The following is a 19,704-nucleotide window of genomic DNA, read 5'->3' as shown; positions in this document are numbered from 1 at the left end:
TGGTAGGAAGAATGAGCAGAGGGCATCTAAACTAAATGTTAGAATCTGAAGGGGGTACACCAACAGAGAGACCTGGGGGTATGTGTGCACAAATCGTTGAAGGTGGCAGTGCAGGTTGAGAAAGCAGTAATACATGCTTAAGGGATGCTGGGCTTCATGAAAAGATGTATAGAGTACAAAAGTTTAGAAATTATAATGAGACTTTATAAAACACTGGTTTGGCCCCAGCTGGAGAACTGTGTCCATATCTGGCACCGCACTTTAGGAAGGATGTGAAAGCTTTAGGGAGGGTACAGAAAAGATTCAAAAGAATGGTTACAGGGATGAGGGACTTCAGTTGCTTTGATAGTCCGGAGAAGCTGGGGTTGATCTCATTGGAGCAGAGAAGATGCGAGGAGATTTGACATATGTTTAGAAGTTAAAGAGGGATCTGGACAGAGTAGATAAGAGGGAAACTGTTTCCATTGACAGGAGGGTCGTAAATCAAAGGATACCGATTTAAGGTGATTGGCAAAAGAACCAAAAGCAACATGAGGAAAAACATTTTTACGCAGCTATTTGTTAAGATCTGGAATGCACTGCCTGAAGTGGTGGTGGAGGCGGATTCAATGGCGGCTATCAAAGGGGATTTCCATAAGTACCTGAAGGGGGAAATTTGCAGGGCTATGAAGAAAGTGCGGTACTAGCTGAAGTGCTCTTGCAGAGAGCTGGCACGGGCTCGACGGGCCGAATGGGCTTATTCAGTGCTATAACCATTCTATGGTTCTATGATTGATAGATTCTATAACCTACAGGTGCCCACACACATATTAACAGAGCCAGAGAGGAAGACAGAATCGGGAAGCACAGGGAAATAGAAAAGATTTAATAGAAAAGAGATATCGACAAGGACAAAAAGTGCTTTGTGATCAGAAAATTACCTGAAATCCTGTGTTTAATAAAAGGGCTTTTGATGCTTGATTTCCTTACACATCTTGGAATTGAGGGGATCCTGGTTCGTTGTTTGTAGAACAAGTTAAACCCCTCGGGCAGAGCCAACAGGCGCCTGGCTGCAATCAGTGATGAGGTCACGCAATTTGAGCAAGCCCGGCTAGCTCAGTCGGTAGAGCATGAGACTCTTAATCTCAGCATCGTGGGTTGGAGCCCCACGTTGGGCGAGTGCTTTTCTCTTCAACTTTTATGTTGCTTTCCCGGAAAAGCATCATTAATTAACCGAAAATCTTCTTTTGCACAATGAAAGAAATGAAAAATGAGCGAGAGTCGATACTTCAATCATTTTATTTTTGGTTTGCATGTTAACTGTTACCCATATCTCATTTTTCACAATAAATGGGCTACTCCTGCTCTTAATTCTTTCGTTCTTATGTTTTTATGTCCTTACACAGGTGTGCAGTCTCCCCCTGGACATGCATCAGGAGCAAGTTTCAACAACATTTTTCCGCGAACGTGATAGCTGCTACTCTGCTGAATCATCTCCACTTTCCATACCAGGTGAGATGGAAATGTTAAACGAGCGGGTTAACCGCTGTATTACACTTTTAAGTGATGACCCAAAGCACCTCATAGCGGTGTCAAAAAGATGAGCTCCGCTGACTAATAATAAGGAATATCAGAATAGGGTTTCGAAAACTCGCTTTCAGAGGAGGCCGCTCGGCCATCCTGATAAACCAAAAGCTGAACTGAAATTTCTCACTTCCGCATTGAGAAAGTTTCAGTCCGGGTGCTTGTTCAATGCTGCTCGAATGCTCAGTGACCGAGATATCATCTCCCCCAGGGTTTTCCTGAGCCTGTGCTCGGTGTATGGGAAGTTTTGGCCTGGGTCCCAGGGATGGACAATAACTCTTTGTGCTCTGGAGCTCTGTATGAGCAAATAATTAATGGGTTTGCTTCCGCGACTGAAATGCAGCTTAGATCTGTTGGTATTAGCCGAGGTCGGGGCTACGAATATATTGCATTTTGTTCACGTTTATTTGAGGAATATCCGTAGTCAGGAGCTGAAAAGTACCAAGAGCTGAAAAAACATGAAAAAAGATAAGAAATGTCAGCAATTTTGATCAACACTTTAATGTATTCTCTGTTAGTTTAGTGGTTTATTTATTTTAATCACCATTCATTAACCGATAGCGTTGATTTTGCAGAATGAAAGAAATGCTCACACTGAGGGACAGCCGAAACTTGAAAAATTTAACTTTAATTATTTGCAAACTGTATACATTGATGAATTTTCATCCACTTTCTGATTTTACACACTGTGTATTTTAGGATCTATTTTAAAATGTTCAGTGCTTCTGTCACAAGGAAACTGGGGCATCTTTAGTTAAATTTATTTCACAGAAAAAACACCCTGGAACATAATGATGCCGCCACTGATCTAACAGGGCACATTTCGTGTGTGAAACGAATGTGATAACCGCTACACTAAGGAAATCTCTGCTTAAATGAAGATCCAGAAGTACGTGCTCAGTGAGAAGGTAAAATAATGAATTGTTATTTCTGCAATACTATCCTTTCACTAACTAACAATATATATTAATGATCTGGACGAGGGAATTGGATGTAATATCTCCAAATTTGCAGACGACACAAAGCTGGGGGGGAGGGTATGCTGTGAGGAGGATGTCGTGAAACTCCAGTACGATTTGGACAGGCTGGGTGATTGGCCAGAAACATGGCAAATGCACTATAATGTGGATAAATGTGAGGTTATCCACTTTGGTGGCAAAAACAGGAAGGCAGATTATTAGTTGAATGGTAATAGATTGGGAGAAGGGGAAGTGCAAAGAGACCTGGGTGTTCTTGTGCGCCAGTCGCTGAAGGTAAGCATGCAGGTGCAGCAGGCGGTTAAGAAGGCAAATGGTATGCTGGACTTCGTAGCAAGATGGTTCGAGTACAAGAACAAGGATGTCTTGCTGCAGTTGTAGAGGGCCTTGGTGAGACCACACCTTGAGTATTGTGTGCAGTTTTGGTCGCCTTACCTGAGGAAGGACGTTCTTGCCATGGAAGGAGTGCAGCGCAGATATACCAGGCTGATAACTGGGATGGCAGGAATGACATATGAGGAGAGATTGTGTCGATTGGGCTTAAACTCACTGGAGTTTAGAAGATCGAGAGGGGACCTCATCGAAACCTATAAAATTCTGTCAAGCCTGGACAGACTAGATGCAGGAAGGATGTTTCTGATGGCCAGGGATTCCAGAACCATGGGTCCTAGTCTATGGATAAGGGGTAAGCCATTTAGGACTGAAATGAGGAGGAATTTCTTCACCCAGAGAGTGGTGAACCTGTGGAATTCTCTGCCACAGAGGGCGGTGGAGGCCAGTTCATTAAGTATATTCAAGAAAGAGTTGGATATATTTCTTAAGGCTAAAGGGATCAAGGGATATGGGGAGAAGGCAGGGACAGGGTACTGAATTTGGATGATCAGCCATGATCTCATTGAATGGCAGAGCAGGCTCGAAGGGCCGAATGGCCTACTCCTGCTCCTATCTTCTATGTATCTATGTATCTATGTATCTATGACCGAAATTGCACAAGTCAAAAATGTTCCTTTCAAACTCAATGGCCCAGAAATTCGGGTCCCCATGCGTGAGTACGCACTGGGAACTCACGCGTAGGCCCAACGAAAGTGCCAGTTTGTGCATGCACTGCGCATGCATGGGAAACTGGAACTTCCATTCCCTTGAAAGAAGGGTTTGACAGGTGGAATGCATGTGCCAGAGTGGCAGCGCGTGCACATTGAATTTACTTTTTTTTGCAGGATTCTCCGGGAGGGTATGCCTCCAGCAGTTACATTTTTAAAAAGCAGATGCAAGGCCTGCTTTTAACAAGGTAACTGGTGAATTAATTAAAATTAAAACTTTTTTCCGCAGGTTTATTATTTTTAAATATTTAAAGAAAGAAAAGTTTATTATTAGCCCCGTTAGAAAATGTAATAACTTTTTTCAAAAATTTTAATTGTTGTTTAAATAAGATAAAGTTATTTTAAAAATGTGATTTAAAAAAAAAATTATTTCAAGTTTTAGTTACGTTTTGGGGTTTATAGTATTTATCTGTTTGACAGCTCTTCCTGTCAAATTTATGAATGAAGCACTCCCTGCTACCATTGGCTCTCCATGGCCCACGAGATCCCAGGAGACACTTCGAATTAACTGCGCCCCTGGGATATGCAAGCACTGCATGCTGGCAGTTGGAGGAGGCCCAGGATCGGAATACCACGCAGGCCCACAGCTCAATGGCCGGTGCGCAAGGTGAGTGCAGCTCAGAGGTTTGCACCCGCTGGAAACCTCCAACCCGAAATTCTGTGCCATTAAGCGCCCCAATCTCCTTCCTCCACAAAACTTCCGATTGCTGCCAGGTGCCAATCGGGGGCTTGCACCCGCGGGAAGAACCCGATCCGAATTTCTGGGCCAATGTTTCGCCCAGAATCGAACTGGGGACTATTTCACTTCGTGTGGCGAACGTGATAACCGCTACACTATGGAAATCTATGCTCAATTTCCAGGAAGCACTGTTCAGAGAGAGGGTGCAATGCAGAATCGCTCTTTCTGCAATGATTTCCTTTTACTAGCATTTCTCTGACCGAACTGCACAAGTCAAAATTGTTCCTTTGAAACTCATTGAACTCCCGAATTTCCTCCCCCCCGAGTCTTCTGAATCTGATGCCTCTAGTTTTCCACTCAACCAATGTCCCTTTGCAGTTTTCTGCTCCAATCCACACTACTTATTCTGCCACTAACTTAGTGTCGTTAAACTTGGTAATATATGCCTATAGAATACTTTTGAATTACCTTTTATGTTAGCTGCCATTCTAATCTCATACCTACTCTTTGCCCCTCTTATTTTCCTTTTCACTTCTCCTCTGAACTGTCTATATTTAGCCTGATTCACAGATATATTAGGATAGTTGAAGTCTCCCATGATCACTACTCTATAATTCATAGTCATAGAGTCATAACGGAACAGTAGGAGGCCTTTTGGCCCATCGATTGTGTGCTGGCTCGCTGTGGAGTTATCCAATCAGTCCCATCCCCTGCTCTATTCCTGTAGCCCTGCAAGTTTATTTCCCTCAAGTTTCTATCCAGTCTCCCCTTGAAAACATCGAGTGTCTCCGTTTCCACCACTTCTGTCGACAGCAAGTTCCAGGTCCTCACCACTCGCTGCATAAAAAAGTTGTCCTCACGTCCCCCCTGTATCTCTTCACCAAAACCTTAAATCTGTGGCCCTTGGTCTTGTACCTCAACTAGTGGGAACAGCCTTTCCCTGTCTAGCCTATCCAAACTCATCATAAACTTGTACACCTCTATCAAATCACTCCTCAACCGCCTTTTTTGTAAAATACTCCTGTGCAGCGCATTGGGACTACGTTAAATCCGCTATATAAATACAAATTGTTGCAGTTGTAATGAAAACAAATGCAGCGTCTCCAACCTGTTCTTGTAGCTAAGATCGTCCATCTCTGGAACCATTCTGGTAAATCTCCTATGTATCCTTTCAATGGCCTTCACATCCTTCCGAAATTATGCTGGCCAGAACTGGGCACATTACTTCAGTTAGGACCTAACCAGCGCTTTATAAAGTTTCAGCATAACTTCTATACTTTTGTACTCAATATTTCTATTTATGAAACCCAAGATCCCATATGTTTTGTTAACCACTTTCTCAATATGTCCTGCCACCTTTAGGGACCTATGCACATTAACTACCATGGTTCCTCTGTCCCTGCACACTCTTTAAAACTGTGCCATTAATTGTACATTTTCTATCCCTGTTCCTTCTGTCAAAATGCATCACTTCACACTTCTCTGTATTAAATTCCATCAACCACTTGTCTGCCCATTCTGCTAGTCTATGTCCTGCTGCAGTCGTTTGCTATCATCCTCACTGTTTGCCACACCCCCAAGTTTGGTGTCATCGGCAAATTAGATATTGTATTTTGTTTTCCAAATTCCAAGTCATTTATATATATTAAAAAATGCAGTGGCCCCAACACTGAAGCTTGGCGAACACCACTGTCTACCATCATACAATCTGAAAAACAGCCATTTACAACAGCACGCCGTTTTCAATCCTTAAGCCAATACCTTATCCAAGCTGCCGCTGACCCAACTATTCAATGAGCCTCAATTTTGTTCACCAGCCTTCTGTGGTGCTTTGTCAAACGCCTTCCTAAAATCCATGTAGACATAATCCATTGCATTCCCTACATCAATGCTCCCTGTTACTTCATTAAAAAATTAAATCAGATTAGTCAAACACGATCTGCCTTTCAAAAATCCGTGTTGGCTCTCCTTAAGTAGCTTAAACCTCTCCAAGTGACCATTAATTTATTCCTTCATATTATAGTTTCCAAAGCTTTACCCACCACTGATGTTCAACTGACCGGCCTGTAGTCATTAGGATTATCATTAAAACCTTTCTTCAACAGCTCTTGCATCTCTCTTGCATCTCATTTCCATGCAAATTTGCACCTCCATATTTCCCACTAGTTGGTGGCCTATCGAATACACGTAGTAGTGTAATGGCCGCTCTATTATGTCTTAACTCTAGCCATATAGATTCTGTCCTTGACCCCTCGAGGACATCCTCACTCTTAAGCACTGTAACATACTTACTGCCACACCACCTTCTATCTTTCCTTCTCTATCTTTCCTGTACACCTTCTATCCAACAATATTTAATACCCAATCCAGCCCTTTTTTGAGCCACTTCTCCGTTATTGCCACAACATCATATTCCCATGTGGTTATTTGCACCTGCAGCTCACCAACCTTGTTTTCTATGCTTTGTGCGATCGCTTACACACAGTGTAATCCTATCTTAGACCATCCTGTGTTCTCTTTTCGTCTGACCCCACCTAATACCTTACTACTTCATACTTTCGTGCTATCTGTCTCTTTAGATCCTTTGTGCACCTTCGTTCTCCTTTCTACTGCTACATCCTGGTACCCACACCACTGCCAATAATTAAGGTCCTCCCCAACAGCACTAGCAAACCTCCCCATGAGGATATTGGTAGCGGCTATGTTGAGCTGCAACCCGTCTGGCCTGTACTGGTCCCACATCCCGCAGAACCTCCAAAAGAGCACCTGGAATCTCATTCCTCTTTCTACCTATGTCGTTGGTAATGATATGGACCTCGACCTCTCGCTGTTCAACTTTGCCGCTCAGCATATTCTGAATCCACTCAGTGACATCCTTGACTCTGGCACTGGGGAGGCAAAATTAACATCCAGGCGTCATGTCTGTCCTCCTCTTGTTTCTGATGGTAACCCATTCCCTCTCTGCCTGCACACTGCTTTGCTGCGGGGTGACCACCTCCTGAAACGTGCTGTCCACGTAGCGCTCAGCCTCATGGATGCACCACAGTGACGCCAGCTGCTGCTCAAGCTCCGAAACCCGGAGGTCGATCACCTCCAGCTGACGACATTTCTTGCACACGTGGTTGTCGACGAGATGGGAAGCATCCTGGATTTCCAACATGGCACAGGATGCACATTCCGTGACACTGAGCTGCCGTGCCATGCATTTATCTATACGACTCTTAAGTAACTTTACAGGAAATGAAGAGTAAGATGTACCTAATTAATTCATTAATGTAATATATTATTAACAGTTACTAATTTAACGCCGTATTACATTTTTTCCAACAGTTCCTTGTGTGAAAACTTATCAAATGCCTGCTAGATGTCATCATATTAAATCTAGAAAATCACCCCCTTTGATTCAGATTCCGTTTTCCTTGTGTCTCTGGTAGATTATCCTCTACTATGACGACCAATGCAAATAATTATTTAGCATGCTTATCGTGTCCTTATTTTCAATTACAGTATCACATGACTCTGTCTTTAAGGGGCCCAAATTCTCCTTCGCCTCCCTCTTAATCATAACATACTCGTTAAAATTTTGCACATGTATATTCTCGTATTCCCTTCCTACAAGGTGATTTAAATCCCTTTGCTGTCAAAAGACTCTTGGGGCTCTATGTACATAGATCATTGAAATATCATGAGCAGGTTCAGAAAATAATCAAAGGGGCTAATGGAATGCTGGCCTTTATATCTTTAAAGCTAGAATAAAACGGGATAGAAGTTAAGCTGCAGCTATACAAAGCCCTGTTTCGGCCTCAGTTGGATTATTGTATTCAGTTCTGGGCAGAGATGCTGGATGGCTGTGTTCCCAGGATGGGTTAACTACTATATCCTGTAAGTTAAGGTTGCCCCATGATCTCATGCTGTTATGCTCAGTGTTCTGTGTTTTGCTGGGCTTGAACAATCTATTAAGTAAATATTGAATTGATAAATATACACACATGTGTATATGACACATATTTACTTTGAATTGATTTCTGACGAGAGGCAGGACTAATTATATTAGATTTCCTTGACATGTTGAGGAACTATAACCTGCTTGATTTAGTTCTCGTACCCGGGAACAAATTCCAGAATATGCCAGAATGATTATATCCAAATGCTCTCAATGCCCTCACCTGCACTTTATATATGTTGAAGTGTATCAAATTACTCTATCACTCATTCCATATATCTATCGATTCAATAATACATAATAAAAACTTTTCATCTGCGCCAGTTTCTTACTACCAAACTTCCTGTCCCTTTTTTGTCACAATCCTGTGCCAACTTTTCTGTAATAAATTGTTCTGTCCATACTAATCATGGCAACTCCGTATGGCAGCACTTGATGCTGCTGCAGCAGCCCAGATTTACCTGCCCCAGCTTCTCAGTATGCACCAGCCTGTGGTTCAACCCACTGTAGCTACCTTGCCTATTAATCTAAGTTTTGTTGTTAACCACAATATGGGGACTTTAAAATGGGGACGCAATGACGACTGGAAGCCCCACACCAATTAACCCCGACTTCCTAACCCTGTTACATAAGTTACATAAGATTCAGGAGCAGGTATAGGCCACTAAAACATAAGAACATAAGAAATAGGAGCAGGAGTTGGCCATTCGGCCCGTCGAGCCTGCTCTGCCTTTCAATGAGATCATGGCGTATCTACTGTCTCAATTCCATTCACTGGGCTTATCGCCATATCCCTTGATGCCCGTACTAGTCAGAGACTTATCGACTTCTGTTTTGATATACCCAATGGCTGAGCCTCCACTGACTTCTGGGGTAGAGAATTCCAAAGATTCACCACCCACTGTGTGAAGAAATTCTTCACATCTCTGTCTTGAATGGCCTACCCTTTATCCTGAGGCTGTGGCGCTTGGTTCTAGACTCGCCGGCCAAGTGTAACACTCTCCCAGCATTCACCCGATGAAGCCCTGTAATAATTTTGTTTGCTTCAATGAGATCCCCTCACATTGTTCTGAAATCCAGGGAATACAGGCGTAGTTTACTCAATCTCTTCTCATACAAGAGTCCCGCCATCCCAGGAATCAATCTCTTGAACCTTCGTTGCACTCCATGAATGGCAAGTATATCGTTCCTTAAATAAGGATAATAGAATTGTACACAATACTCCAGGCGTAGTCTCACCAAAGACCTATATAACTGGAGTAAAACTTCATTACTCCTGTACTCAAATCCTCTTGTAATGATGGCCTGAATACCATTTGCCTTCCTAAAGGCTTGCTGCACCTGCACATTCACTTTCCGTGACTCATGTACAAGGACACCCAGGGCCCTTTAAGCATCTGCATTCTCCAATCTTTCACCATTCAGGAAATACTCTGCCTTTCTGTTTTTTCTACGAAATTGGATAACTTAAGATTTATCCACGTTACAATCCATCTGTCATATTCTCGCCCACTCACTGAACCTCAATAAGATCATGACTGACCTTTTACCTCAACTGTACTTTCCCGCCCATACCCCATATCCCTTGCTTCTCTTAAAGTGCAAAAGCCCCGTACAATTGCAGCAAGGCTTCTTCTCTCGTGTATTCCATCCCGCTTGCAATAAAGTCGAACATGCAAAACGTCTTCCGAACTGCTTGCTGTACATGAACGTTAAATTTCAGTATTCCGTGTAAAGGGCCTCGCAAATCCTTGAATATACTCAAACTCAGCATCCACTGCCCTCTGCGGTTGACAATTCCAAAGATTCACAACCCTCTGAGTGAAGAAATGTCTCCTCATCTCAGTCTCAAATGACCGGCCCCTTATCCTGAGACTCTGCCCACTAGATCTAGACTCTCCAGCCACGGGAAGCAGCCTCTCAGCGTGTCAAGGCCACCAAGAAAATGGTACCTTTCAATGAGAACAACTCTCGTTCTTCTGAACTCCAGAGTATATAGGCCCAATCTACTCAATCTCTCCTCACAGGACAATCCTATCATCATTGAAATGAATCAGGTTTGATTCCCAGTCAGGGAATTCAGTTCTGACAAAGACAATTGAAATTTGTGAGACTCTTAATAATTGTTATAATCAACCCACACAAATTTGTGCTGCACACTGAAGGAAATGCTAACATGTTTGCTGGGTGCCAGTCAAATTATAATAACTTTTTTTCTGGAATCTTAGACTCATCGCTGCAGCCGACTACTTAGCCCAGTGTTCCCGTAGTGTAGTGTTATCACTTTCGTCCAGCACGCAAAAGTCTCCAGTTCAAAACTGGGTGGAAACATTTTGTAACTCATGTTCATTTAAATATTAGAAAAATCGAACAATTCGCATTTGCTATGCAATGTTACAAAGTCCTGTTACATTTGTGTTTCTCTGTACAGTTCTGCATACACTCAAAACACTACAGTGTCGCTCGCTCACTCCCGTTTCCAGCCCTGACCGTGCAGAAAACCCCTCTCATAGCTGCACATTCCGGCTGCTTTCAGTTGAATTGTGAAAGATTATTCAAGGATCCTGCAGCTTTGCCTCGGTTCACAACAGCAGATCTAAGCCGCGTTTCTGCAAACTATGAAACATGTTCTCCAGAATTCAAAGGTGTATAAGGAACTCAACCATTAAAATCACTTTCATTAACCACAGGGGTTCAGGCAATATTCTTTGATTCTATAAAAAGTTATTAATGTTTCACTGTCATCCGGTAAACATGTTAGCATGCAGATTAAAATGAGCAATTCATGTTGCATCTTTGAAAGAGCTATCCAATTAGCCCCACTCCGCTGCTCTTCCCCCATAGCCCTGCTGACACTCCTGCCAGTTTCCTCCAATAAATTGATCAGCTCTGTTATGTATCCCCTGAACAGTGATTAATGGTGTTCAACGCGGGCAAGTATCAGATCTTCCATTTGCGGTCATCTGCAATGAAAGCTTTAACCCAGACTCCTGAAGTGCAGTGAGATATGGGTAACAGTTAACATGCAAAGCACAAATAAAATGATTCAAGTATCGACTCTCACTCAGTTATCATTTCTTTCATTGTGCAAATGAAGATTATCGGTTAATTAATGATGCTTTGCCGTGAAAGGAACATAAAATTTGAATGAAAAGCACTCGCCCAACGTGGGGCTCGAACACATGACCACCACTGAGCTAGCCGGCCGCCAAACTGGTACGTGTCTAATCGTTATATTGCAGCCAGGCGCCTGGTAGTTCTGCCTCAGGGGTTTAACTTGCTTTGCAAGCTACGAACTATGTTCTCCTGAACTCCACGGTGTTGAATGAAATCAAGCATCAAAAGCCCTTTTATTACCCAGAGGGATTCAAGCATTTTTCTGATCGCAAAACACTTTCAGTCCTTGTCAATATCCCTCGTCTATTTCCCGGTGTTTCCCGATTCTGTCTGTGTCTCTGGCTCTGTTTATTGTCTGTGTGACTACGTGCAGGTTGATATTGAGCCAGTACCTGCGCTCTTGTCTTGTAAAATTAAATAAATGAGGAATTGTGGCGCTTCTCTCCATGGCACAGGGAACCAGTGAGACAGTTTTTGGAGCAAGGGTCTGGTTATTGTGAAACAGCAAATAATATATTAATTCTGGGATTATCCGGAAGAACAGTGACCCCTTCGAAGCTCGAACCAGACGCACTACCGTTCTGCCACGAGGTCCACAAAGCAAACGGCGATGTTCGTATATATGCACGTTCCACAAACACTGTTCCATTTGTCCTGCCTTCTCCTGATTCCTCAGTGTCACGCACAGAAGCGCCTGAAGCCCTCTTTTGTTTAAAGTAACAAGCAGGCACAAACACAGTTATTCGTTCAAAATCCGCCTACAGGTGGCCACACACAAAATAACCAGGGCCAGAGAGACAGAAAGAATCGGGAAACACCGGGAAATACAAAAGAGATATTGACAATGACTAAAGCGATCAGAAAATTGCCTGAACCCCTGTGGTTGATGAAAGGAATTTTGATGCTCCAGTTCATTATACGCCTTGGGCTTCTGGAAGGCTTGGTTTGTAGTTTGCCGAAACGAGGCTCAGGATATAACTGGTAGAATAGATAAGGGAGAACCAGTTCATGTGATGTATTTGGACTTTCAGAAAGGTTTCGACAATTTCCTGCATAAGAGATTGGCGTGCAAAGGTAAAGCACATGGGATTGAGGGCAACGTACTGACTTGGATAGAGAACTGGTTGGCAGACAGGAAGAAAAGAGTTCGAATTCACATAGAAACCCCACAGTGCAGATAGAGGCCATTTCGGCCCATCCAGCCTGCACCGACACATATCCCACCCGATCCCCGTAACCCCTACACCAACACATATCCTGCCCTATCCCTGTAACCCCACGTATTTAATCCCCCTAACACTAAGGGTCAATTTATCATAGCCAATCAACCTAACCCGCACATCTTTGGACTGTGGGAGGAAACCGGAGCACACAGAGAAAACCCATGCAAACACGGGGAGAATGTGCAAACTCCACACAGACAGTCGCCCGAGGCCGGATTTGTACCCGGGTCTCTGGCACTGTGAAGCAACAGTGCTAACCACTATGCCACCGTGCTAGTGGGGGACCGCAGGGATCGGTGCTAGGACCCCAGCTATTCACAATAAATATGAATGACCTGGACAAGGGAACTAGATGGAATGTCTTCAAGTTTGCAAGATGACACAAAGCTGATTGGGCGTGTGTGCTGTGAGGAGGATGCAGAGAAACTCCAATATATGGACAGGTTGGGTGAGTGGGCAGATGCATGGCAGATGCAGTATAACGTGGATAAATGCGAGGTTATCCACTTTGGTGGCATTAACAGGAAGGCAGATTATTATCTGAATGTTAATGGATTGGGAAAAGGGGAATAGCAACGAGACCTGCGTGTCCTTGTGCACCGGTGGCTGAAGCTAAGCATGCAGGTGCAGCAGTTCGTTAAGAAGGCAAATGGTATGTTGGCTTTCGTAGCGAGAGGGTTTGAGTACAGGAGCAAGGATGTCTTGCTGCATTTGTACAGGGCCTTGGTGAGACCACAACTTGAGTATTGTGTGCAGTTTTGGTCGCCTTATCTGAGGAAGGATGTTCTTGACATGGAGGGAGTGCAGCGAAGATTCACCAGACTGATACCTGGGATGGCAGGAATGACGTATGTAGAGAGATTACATAGGCATAGAAGATAGGAGCAGGAGTAGGCTATTCGGCACCTCGAGCCTGCTCCGCCATTCGATGAAATCATGGCTGATCATCCAAACTCAGTACCCCGTACCTGCCTTCTCCCCATATCCCTTGATACCTTTAGCTCTAAGAAATATATCTAACTCCTTCGTGAATATATTTAAAGACTTGGTCTCAACCGCCTTATGTGGTAGAGAATTCCACAGGTTCACCACTCTCGGGGTGAAGAAATTCTTCCTCATCTCTATCATAAATGGCTTACCCCTTACCCTTAGACTATGATCCCTGGTTCTGGACTCTCCGACCATCGGGAATATTCTACCTGCATCTAGTTTGTTCAGACATGTCAGAATTTTATAAGTTTCGATGAGATCCCCTCTCATTCTTCTAAACTCCAGCGAGTATAATCCCAATCGACTCAATCTCTCCTCATACGTCATTCCTGCCATCCCAGCGATCAGCCTTGTGAATCTTCGCTGAACTCCTTCCATGGCAAGAACATCCTTCCTCAGATAAGGCGACCAAAACTGCACATCGTATTCAAGGTGTGGTCTCACCAATGCCCTGTACAATTGCAGTAGGACATCCTTGCTCCTGTACTCAAACCCTTTCGCTATGAAGGCCAACATACCATTTGCCTTCACCACCTGCTGCACCCGCATGCTTACCTTCACTGACTGGTGCTCAAGGGCACCCAGGTATCGTTGCACTTCCCCTTCTCCCAATCTATTGCCATTCAGATAATAGTCTGCCTTTCTGTTTTGGACACCAAAGTGGATAAACTCGCATTTATCCACATTATATTGCATCTGCCACGCATCTGCCCATTCACCCAACCTGTCCAAATCATCCTGGAGTTTCTCGGTAACCTCCTCGCAGCACACACGCCCACCCAGGTTTGTGTCATCTGCAAATTTGGAGATATTACATGTAGTTTCCTTATCTAGATCATTAATGTATATTGTGAATAGCTGGGGTCCAATGACGGATCCCTGCATTACCCCACTAGTCACTGCCTGCCACTCGGAAAAAGACCCGTTAATTCCTACTCTCTGCTTTCTGTCCACCAACCAGTTCTCTATCCATGTCAATACCTTGCCCTCAATCCCATGTGCCTTAACTTTACACACTAATCTCTTATGCGGGACATTATCGAAAGCCTTTTAACAGTCCAAATACACCACATCTACTGGTTCTCCCGTATCTATTTTCCCAGTTACATCCTCAAAAAATTCCAGTAGATTAGTCAAGCATGATTTACCTTTTGTAAATCCATGTTGACTTTGTCCGATCCTGTCACTGTTTTCCAAGTGCTCAGCTATTACATACTTTATAATGGACTCTAGCATTTTCCCCACTACCGATGTCAGGCTTACCAGTCTGTAATTCCCACTTTCTCTCTACCACCCTTTTTGAATAGTGGGGTAACATTAGCTACCCTCCAATCCAAGGGTACAGTTCCAGATTCCAGCGAATTTTGGAACATGATCAGCAATGCATCTACTATTTCTAGGGCCACCTCCTTAAGTACCCTAGGATGTAGATTATCAGGCCCGGGGGATTTATCGACCTTCAATCCCGTCAATTTCCCTAACACCATTTCCCTACAAATACTGATTTTTTCAGTTCCTCCCTCTCATCAGACCCTATATTCTCCAACATCTCTGGGAGGTTATTTGTGTCCTCCTTTGTGAAGACAGAACCATAATATGCATTTAATTGGTCTGCCATTTATTTGTTCCCCATTATAACTTCCCCTGCTTCTGCATGGAAGGAACCTACACTTGATTTCACTAATCTTTTTCTCTTCATATATCTATAAAAGCTCTTACAGTCAGTTATTATGTTCCCAGCCAGCTTACTTTCATATTCTATTTTCCCCTTCTTAACTAATCCCTTTGTCCTCCATTGTTGAATCCTAAACTGCTCCCAATCCTCAGGGTTACCGCTTTTTATGGCCAATTTATATGCCCTCTCCTTGGATCTTATGCTATCCCTATTTTCCCTTGTTAGCCACGGTTGAGTCACCCTTTTTGTTTTATTCTTATCCCAAAATTGGATGAACAACTTCGGTAGTTCATCCATGCGGTCTTTGAATGTTTACCATTGCCTATCCACCGTCAACCCTTTGAGTGACATTCCCCAATCAATCCTACCCAATTCACGCTTCATACCATCGTAGATTCCTCTATTTAAATTCAGGACCCTAGTCTCCGAGTCAACTACTTCACTCTCCATTCTAATGATGAATTCTATCATATTATGATCGCTCTGACCCAAGGGGCCTCGTACAACAAGATTGCTAATTAATCATCACTCATTACATAATACCCAGTCTAAAATGGCCTGATCTCTGGTTGGTTCCTCGGCATATTGTTCCAGAAAACCATCCGGTAAACATTCTAGGAATTCCGCCTCCACAGTATTTTTACTAATTTGGTTAGCCCAATCTACATGTAAATTAAAGTCACCCATGATGACTGCTGTGTCCTTACTGCATGCTTCTCTAATTTCCCTTTTAATGCCAATCCCAACCTCCGTATTACTGTTTGGAGGTCTATATAGCACTCCCAGTAACGTTTTCTGCCCCTTGATATTTCTCAGTTCTACCCATACAGATTCCACATCATCAGAGTTAATATCCTTCCTTTCAATTGAGTTAATCCCCCCCTTAACCAACAATGCTACCCCACCTCCCTTTCTTTTTTGCCTATCCTTCCTAAATATTGAGTCGATTAGGCTTATATTAGCTAGTGTTTGGAAGAATGAGAGGGGATCTCATTGAAATTTATAAAATTCTAACAGGACTAAACAGACTAGATGCACAAAATATGTTCCTGATGGTGGGGGAGTCCAGAACCAGGGGTCAGAGTCTAAGGATAAGGGGTAAGCCATTTACTACTGAGATGAGGAGAAATTTCTTCACCCAGAGAGTGCTGAACCTGTGGAATTCTGTACCACAGAAGGAAGTTGAGGCCAACTTATTAAATATATAACCAAAAAAGAGTTAGATATGTTTCTTATGGCTAAAGTGATCAAGGGATATGGGGAGAAAGCAGGGACAGGGTACTGATTTTGGATGATCAGCCATGATCTCATTAAAAGGTAACAGGCTTGAGGGGCAGAATGGCCTACTCCTGTTGCTATCTTCTATGTTTCTATGTTTCTATGTTAAGGGATCAGGTGAACCACTGAATCCCTCTTTTAAGGGATGTCCCAAAGCGTTTGACAGTGGTGTCAAAACAAATTAATACTACTTAGTAATTAAAAGTAAAAAATATCAGAAGTGGGACTTGAACCCACGTCTGCAGAGGAGACTGCGACCTGAACGCAGACACTTTAGAGCGCTCGGCCATCCTGACATGCTCATGTCATTTCTGCAGCTCATTACTTCCACACTTAGAAAGTTTCAGTCCGGGTGCTTGTTCAATGCTGCTCAAAGGCTCAGTGACGGGATATCATCTCCCCCGGGGTTTTCATGAGCCTGTGCTCGGTGTATGGGGAGGATTGGCCCGGGTCCCATGGATGGACACTTACTCTCTGCGCTCTGGAGCTGGGGAAGAACGAATAATTAATGGGCTTGTTTCCGCGTCTGAAATGTGTAATGATATCAGCAAATAGTGATGTTATTTGCCTGTTCGAATATGATGCCTACCAGCATGATTGCATGTATTGATTGCTTGTGCCTGACCAGCAGAGGTCATGTGACCGAGACAAGCAAGGCAGTCTAGTTTCGTTTCAGTTTCGTTCTAGATGCATCACTAGCATGATAGCTCCTGCAGTGCTGTATAAAGAGTTGAACAGACTTTAGATTAAAACTCATTCTCTTTCATAAATGTCTCGTCATTGAACCCACAAAGAAATCAATACATGGTGTCAGAAGTGGCTGAAAGAGATGAAGAGAAAAATTCTGAAGTTAAATCAGCTCTCCGCAGATTAGCAGCCAAAAGAGAACATCGTTGCTTACCATTAGAGAATAGCTAACGAAGTGAAAAATGGAAGGTTTACTCCCACCGGCGACGCTTCAGTTGACAGGTAATGTGGCTGAAAATTGGAGAAGGTTCAAACAACGTGTGGGGTTGTATTTATCAGCAATCGGAGCTGACGAGAAAAGTAATAAAAGGAAATCATCACTGTTCTTACATGTCGTGCGTGATGAAGCGGTGGAGGTGTATAATAACTTCACATTCACTGTTAATGGAAACAAAATGAAGCTAGATAAAATATTGGAACAGTTTGAGGCCTACTGCATACCTAAACATAACGTGATGTTTGAGAGGCACAGATTTTTCACATGTGTACAGAAAATGGGTGATACTATTGATCAGTATGTGACTGAACTGAGAAACAGAAGCAAATCGTGTGAATTTGGGGGACTGACAGGCTCGCTGATAAAAGACAGACTGGTGTGTGGTATTCCAGATAATGGTCTAAGGGAAAGACTGCTAAGAGAGCAAGATCTAGACCTGGGAAAAGCCATAGCACTGTGTAGGGCTACAGAGACTGTGAAGTTGCAGGCAAAGGAGCTGTTCAGTGACAGTAGCTGCAACGTGGATGCAGTGAGTAAGAACGGACACAAACCGTTGAACAAAAAGAGCGCCAATGTGAAAAAAGAGGCGTGGCCAGTGAACGAAAATGAAAGGGACAATTGAAAGACATGTAGTCGATGCGGTACACAGCATCCACCAAAAAAGTGTCCAGCATATGGTAAAAAATGCAATAGTTGCAACAAGAACAACCATTATGCCCGTTGCTGTAAGAACCAAATGCAACAAAGCAAGGTCCATGCAGTAGATGAAAGCGAGATAGAGGAGTTCAATGTAGATGTTGTGTCTGAAAACAAAGAAGAAGAAAGAAACTGGATGTTGACACTAAAAGTGAATGACATACACATTCCATTTAAATTGGATACCGGAGCACAAGATAATGTGATATCAGAGACTGATTTTAAGAAAATTAGACCCAGACCAAAGATACATGGAATAAAAGTGAAAGTGACAGGATACTCAGGTACTGATATACCAGTGAAAGGAAGATGCATTGTCAAAGTAACACACAAGGACAGAGAGCACACGCTAGCATTAATCGTGGTGCCAAAGGATGTGCAAACCATACTAGGTTTAAAAGCCTGTGAGAGACTGAACCTGGTAAAGAGAGTCCTCGTTATGGAAAGCGAAGGAGAGACAGTCTATGATGATCTCATGAAAGAGTACAATTACCTATTTTAGGGTCTAGGCTGCATTCCAGGAGAACACACGATCAGAGTAGATAAAAGTATGACACCGGTCATACATCCATGCAGAAAAGTTCCGTTTGCTCTTCAAAAGCAACTGAAGGCAGAGTTGGACAGGATGGAAAGCCTGAACGTGATTCAGAAGATAGATGGGCCAACTGAGTGGGTGAGTTCCCTCGTCGTAGTGGACAAAAAGAATGGAAAGCTCAGAATTTGCCTGGATCCAAGAGATCTAAACAGCAATAAAGAGAGAGCACTTCAAGCTTTCTACACGTGAGGAAATCATGGCACAGTTTGCAAATGCAAAATATTTCAGCAAGTTAGATGCATCATCAGGATTTTGGCAGATGAAGTTGGACGAAGCAAGTTCAAGACTGTGCACGTTCAACAGTCCATTTGGCAGATACAGATTCCTAAGGTTACCATTTGGCATTGCCTCAGCTCCTGACGTGTATCACAAGACTAACCATATGATCTATGAGCACCTGGAGGGAGTTGATACATCAATGGATGACATCATAGTATGGGGAACCACGAGAACTGAGCATGACGAGAGACTGAAAAAAGTGCTGGAAGCAACAAGGAAAACAAACCTGAAGCTGAATAGAGAGAAATGCCAGCTCGGGGTGACAGAACTGACAATTGTGGGAGATATCCGTAGCAGTGAGGGCATCAGACCAGATCCCAGAAAGGTGTCCGCCATTGAGAATATGCCAAAGCCACAATGCAAAAAGGACGTGCAGAGGTTTAATGGAATGATCAACTACATGGGGAAATTCATATCCAACCTCTCAGAAAAGATGGCGCCACTGAGAAGAACAACTGAAAAGAACATAGAATGGGAATGGAATCATGAGCGATCTAAAGAAACTGCTCACAGAGGAACCAGTTCTGAGGTTTTATGACCCAGCGAGACCCATCAAGATATCATCAGATGCATCACAGAGTGGGCTCGGTGCCGTTCTTCTGCAACAATATGACTACTGGCAACC

The 19,704-nt window shown here is 43.3% G+C and overlaps 1 non-coding gene across 1 annotated transcript; it reads left to right on the top strand.

Annotated features, from left to right (window-relative positions):
- Positions 1-1,084: 1,084 nt before the first annotated feature.
- Positions 1,085-1,157, top strand: trnak-cuu (transfer RNA lysine (anticodon CUU)). The gene has a single exon. It is a non-coding gene; the product is annotated as a tRNA-Lys (tRNA).
- The last annotated feature ends 18,547 nt before the right edge of the window (positions 1,158-19,704 follow it).

Source organism: Somniosus microcephalus, unplaced genomic scaffold (genome assembly GCF_052327205.1).
Source record: "Somniosus microcephalus isolate GS21.2 unplaced genomic scaffold, FLI_Smic_1.0 unresolved_chr4, whole genome shotgun sequence".
Taxonomy (NCBI): domain Eukaryota; kingdom Metazoa; phylum Chordata; class Chondrichthyes; order Squaliformes; family Somniosidae; genus Somniosus; species Somniosus microcephalus.
This window is presented reverse-complemented; position numbering and strand designations above follow the sequence as displayed.